At 36.5% G+C, this 6000-nt stretch overlaps 1 long non-coding RNA gene across 2 annotated transcripts in view; it reads right to left on the reverse strand.

Annotated features, from left to right (window-relative positions):
• The window catches only part of LOC109835691, a 29256-nt gene extending 26894 nt beyond the window's left edge, over nucleotides 1-2362 (reverse strand). Inside the window, exons 1-2 of one of the 2 annotated variants that reach the window (XR_002245646.1) lie at nucleotides 2224-2362; nucleotides 1907-1961 (exon numbers count right to left, since the gene is read on the reverse strand). This is a non-coding gene — a long non-coding RNA (uncharacterized LOC109835691). The remainder of the gene's footprint in view (nucleotides 1-1906; nucleotides 1962-2223) is intronic. The other variant, XR_002245647.1, reaches the window with a different exon arrangement.

Raw genomic sequence — 6000 nt, forward strand, 5'->3', positions numbered from 1 at the left:
GAAAAAAAAAGAGGTAGACATGACACATCGCCTTGTGGGCCACTATTTATCAAGTCGGAATAGTGGCGCACACCTGGTAGGCCACTATCTGACGAGTTTAACTATCAGAGATAATTGGTAACATGATAATTTTTGGTGGACCCACCATCCTACTAAAGAGGATTAGTGGGGGAATTTGGAAAAAATAGACTATCAGAGTTCATCATTAACATGATAGTTTTGATGGACCCGTCATCCTATTGAAGAGGATTGCTGGGGAAATTTAGAGAAAATAACCTATCATAGGTAATCATTAACGTGATAGTTTTGATGGACCCACCATCCTATTGAAGAGGATATGTATAAGAATTTAAAGGGAATGGACTATCAGAGGTGTATTGTTAACTTGATAGTTTTGTGGAGCCACCATTCTATTAAAGAGGATTGACTTCAGTGGTTGTAGTATCTTTCTCTTCTGACTAATATTAGGCTTGGTCCCATTGCACAGGTTCGTACTGTTGACTTTGTTCTTTAGCTTTGATCCTGGCAATAATTTTTTGAGCTTGTTCACATTGAAAGATTAGCTGTCTCCAGGAACAGCATTCTCCCACTCCCATTCGGGCTAGAAGGTTAGTCTGTAAGTTATGTATACAGGTTTTCACCAGGGTAGACTGCGTCATACCTAACGGACATCGAAGAACCATGCTTCAAAATCTTTCAACGAAGGCTTTGATAGGCTCTCCATCCTTCTGCTTAGTGGAAAGAAGGGTAATGACAGAGACTCTGCATCATCTTTAAAGAATCTTGTCAAGAAGAGTCTCTCTAGATCCGCCCACTTCTAGATACATCCGGCAGACAGTTTCATGAACCATTCAAAGGCAACCACATTGAGGGTGCTAATGAACAAACGAGTCAGTACGACGTCGTTCGATATCACATTCCCAGTCTGTGACTTGAAATGATAGATATGTTGATTCAGTGATCTCGTGCTGTCAAAAGTCTGTAACGTCGAGACTTTAAACTTTAGAGGATAAGGGGTTGTATCTCATTCTGCAGGATAGGGCCTAACAACTCCCTCATCTTGGAGCTTACTTCTGTGGGCTATGGAATTAAGGCAGACTTCCAGTTCTTCCATTTTTTTAGACTAGACATTCTGCTTGTTCTCAGTCTCTCTTCCATCTTCAGAGGAAGATTTGAGGTTATGGACTTCTTGGTCAAAAGCAGCACCATCAACCACTTTTCTCTTTCCTTTGTTTGTGTGAGGTCGGGATGAAGACGATCTTCTTCTCCTAGAAGATTTTTGCCGAGGTGACGAATCTGTCTACTGAGATTTGGCCCTATCTGTGATAAATTGAGTTATCAGGATCCAGAGTTTATCGATGGCCTCCTGTTGTGCTTTGAGCATGGCCTCCTGCTCATCAATTTTCACAACATATACATAAGAAAGTTAGGCATTATATTTTCACAATATATACATAAGAAAAACATATATAGATGCTAATGATTTTCATTTATACAACTATATAGAAATAAAATAGAATGTAGCATACATGAGTGTATATTATAATCATCTAAGAAGTCTAGAAAAATTAACTAAATTAACACTAAATAGAATGTGGATAACACTATCTACTAAAATGAATACAAACTTTTTCCAAAGGTGGCCTTGCAATCATAGAATGGAGTTTGATAAGCAACCTAGATGACTCGACACAACTTAGCATGCAAACCAAATAAATAAAGATAGAAGCTTACAAAAGATGCCCCATCGAAGCAAGCAGACATCACTTATTTCTCTAGTCATGGTTCCTATTGGTATTGTAAAAAAATAACATTGAATGACAATGAACTCATGGATTAAAAACTATATCCATGGTTTAGGCAAAAAAAACTGGTCTCAGAAAATCATATATAAATAAACTTTTACCTTGCTTCCGTGCTCCTGAGCGATTCCAAGAGTGAGAGAAGTCCTATGGAATTAGCTAAGAAATGAAATCATCAAAATCATAAATAAATGAATTAGCTAAGAATCCATCAAATCAAGTGTTAGCTCTGATCTAGGGTTTAGGTCGTGATCTATCATGTATCTCCTTTCTCCCCTTCTCCTCTCTCGTCAAAACCCTAGATCTGATCTAGGATTTCGATGGAAGGGGGGGAGAGGAGAAAGGGGGAGACCTAAACCCTAAATCAGATCTACGGTTTTGATAAGAGAGGAGAAGGGGAGAGAGGAGAGATAGAGGATACCTGAGAACTTGAGAGTCGGCCTGAGAAATAAGAAAGAGTTCTTTCTTATACACTTTTTTTTTATATATGCAGCGATGGAATAGGAATAGTTCCTGTTGAGGAGGAGGTGTGGTTGTCGGTGAGGGAGAGTATGGAAGGGTACGAGAGTGGGTGATGGAGATGTATTCTTTTTTGCTGGCCTTATCCGAAGAGGGAACTTCCCAAAATGTCCTGGGATGTAAGAAACATAAAGGGATGATCCAGAGGGCAAAGAAGGTAAGAATAGTAATGGATGAAATTTGGCCTGAAGCCCCTAAAATACCCTTGAGTCCAAAACAAATTCAGATGTTAAAAAAGAAAATAAATTGAAAGGTGGAGGGAAAATGCGGAAGGAAAACAAAAAACTCATCCAGCATTTATACAATTTACATAGTGGATGCTACTTGCTCATCATAGTGGATGAGCTCTGGGACACTTTGCATTACCATCATCGGCTCTCCAGCTAACACTGGTTATCTACACGACAATATCCATGCTACAAAAAGAAAACAAATCAAATACTGTAGTATCAGTATCCACTTCCTATCGTTCTGTTTGCACAGATATGAAGTATATATGTTGCACTTCTGACAAAAACCAATTATTTTGTAAATTATTCTAAAATTTAGGGGTTTTTTTATATGAATAACAACCTGATATTATAGTTATAATAATGAAACATGCACATCTTCAGAAGGATTACGCATATGTTGTCCTGTCCTCATGTCCTGATTTTGGACAATCGCTATGTCTGACATCTTGTCCATGTTTTTTTAGTTTTACCCAGAACTCGTCAACTGGATATCTTATTTGTTATGCAAGCGTGCATGCCGCACCCTGCCTATGCGAGGAAACCATAACATCGTCATTGTCTCCCAAGTGTGCGGACCCAAATCTGGGCCATGAATCACACAGCGAGGTTACGGTTCTTTTCCATGTGAAGTATGTATGCTGCACTTTTGACGAACGACCAACTAGTCTGTAATAATTTTAGGTTTTTCTTTTGTGTATATGAAAAACAGCCCAAAATTATAGTTATATAAATGAAGAATGCATGTCTTCAGAAGGATAGTGCATATGTTGTCTTGCCCTTATGTCTTGATTTTGGACAATCGCCATGTCTGAAATCCTGTACATGTTTTTTTTTTAATCCGGAACTTCTTCATTTGGAAATCTTATATGATTTGTCATGCAAGGGTACATATCGCACCCTGCCTATGCGAGGAAACCATGCCATCATTGCCAGTCTCCCGAGTGCAGTGGACCCAATTATGGACCACGAACCACACAGCGAACGACACAGAGAGGTTACGGTTCTTGTCCATGCCTCTTTGTCATAGGGAATTATTGCAAGATTCTAATCAAAAGACTTTTGATGTGGTTCCTGGTTGCACGAGTTGAGTCTACACCAGTATTGTTACCCATTAACTGCTTTGTTTGCCTCAATCCCGTAGGTTGCTCGAGAGAGAGAGAGAGAGCAAAAAACATTTCCATTGAGAATCAACACTGACACTAATCTTGCTCTTTTCTGTTTAACACCATTATACTTCGATGGGGAAGTGAAACTGTATATCTAGGAATTCGATAATCTAGGCAAGTGTAGAATGAAAATTTATCTCATCGTAATAGTTTCACCATTAATGTTCCCTACAACATTTTTCTTTTCTTAGGAATAATTTTTTTGATGGCCACCAAGTTTGAAGGGTCTAACTCCATACGCAGGAACCTGATAATCTAGGCAAGTTTAGAATGAAAATTATTTCGTTGTAATAATTTCACCGATAATGTTCCCTACCACATTTTCATTTCTTTTTTTAGCCAACTTGGTGAGTATGAATCCTAAAAGTTACCTAGTTTTCCGGTTGAGCTTCGTCAAAGATCATGCGTGAAGAGCAAAACCATAAGTTTGCATTAACTTATTATAAATACCCAAAACATGTGAAATTCTCTACATCATATAATAAAAAACCAAGTATCCAGGATTTCAATAGAATTCTCAAGAATATGGTTGATCTAGATACAATTCTCTCTGCGAGTTCTCTCTGCTCCTTGATTGATTATGGTTGATCTAGATATAATTCTCAAGAATATTGAACTACCGTACTCTTTTTTAACATCGGATGATTACCAAGGCACCAACAGCATTTTGCAGAATTCAAGTGGAAACATTTTGCTTTGCAATTGGTGAGAACATAGAAAACCTCAGTTCTACCCCTTCAAAATTCGCTATACAAATAAATATTTAAAGACAAGGAGAAATATCCGGTTACCGCAAAACATAGACCAGATCATGTAAACACTAAGATAATCTCTATAACGCTACTTTCACCATCTTGAATCTGAGTTTGGTTTACTTTATTTTCCATGTATCTTGCTACAAATAAATTCTCATCAATCCAGGAAAAAGAGAAATAAAACAAAGACCAAATTAAATTAGTAATTCACTGACACTTCTCAGCACAGGTTTACTGTAACTGTACAGACGAAAAAATGTGCGAAAAGGAGCCAAAAAATTATACCAAATTGCACTCCTAATGTACAAACAAGAGCCCCAAGAGGAAATGTTTTTGTCTGCTTTAAATGCACACACAAGTTGAGAATTCCCTACTCTAGTTTCTTCCTGCTCTCTTCAGCATGGGCCTTGTGAGGTTCAACTGGGAAGTACTTGATGCCGATGAGATCACCAACGTTGCTGATGACCTGTAATATATCAGAAAATGTTCATGTTAGCTTTCACTGATGCTGATAAAATGATGAATGCTACTTATGGGATATAAGAGGGATTTTATTGGTTTTTACCTCTAAAGCTTTAACAAGGTCTTCTCTTGAGTGGGAAGCAGAAATGCAAATGCGAGCCCTGGCGAGGAGAAGGGGTGTTGCAGGGAAAGCAACAGTTACAACCGCAACCTATAGCATGTGGAAGACGCAATTGTTAATATGCTTTAATGACGTATCATGGTTGAAGCACGATAACTCGTATTAACAATGGTCATCAGGCAAATACGCTCATTCAAATGGACAGGGAATGTCCATGATTATCTGTAGGCACAAATCATATCGCTATTCAAGTCTAACACAGTAACAGTCACTTCATGGATGTTTGTCTGTGTGTGTGTGAAGTCTAATGAGGGTAAAAGAGTCAAAAAGGGGAGGGGGGAAAGTTCACTCAAAGGTCTATTAGCAATAACAAAACTACTAGGGGTCTATCCACAATTAATCATGAATATGATGTTCAGTATATCGAGTGACCTTATTGATATTTATTCTTCATGCTAAGAGCACGTTTGGCTACAACTTTATTTTTTGAATCCTTTTAAGTTATTTATTACATGTTCTCAAAACTCCTTGCAAGTATGTATGAAAGTGTGGATGTTGCTTGGTATAAGATACATAGGTAATTATGTGTTTGGTAAACCAATAACTTCTACGGTTGTGTTATATGTCAAATGACTAAAAAGAACATATTGCTGCAACTCCATATTGTTACTAATTAATTCATTTTATATTAACTAGATAATTAATAATATTAAATTTATTAATTATTTAAAAAAGTAATTTAATTAATTCATTTTATATTAACTAGATAATTAATAATATTAAATTTATTAATTATTTAAAAAAGTAATTGATTTAATTTAATTATTTTTAACTAGATAATTAATAATATTAAATTTATTAATTATTTAAAAAAGTAATTGATTTAATTTAATTATTTGAGATGTTTTTAATTAATAATATTGAGATTAGTTAATAAATTTC

This window comes from Asparagus officinalis, chromosome 3 (assembly GCF_001876935.1).
Source record: "Asparagus officinalis chromosome 3, Aspof.V1, whole genome shotgun sequence".
NCBI classification, from domain to species: Eukaryota; Viridiplantae; Streptophyta; class Magnoliopsida; order Asparagales; family Asparagaceae; genus Asparagus; species Asparagus officinalis.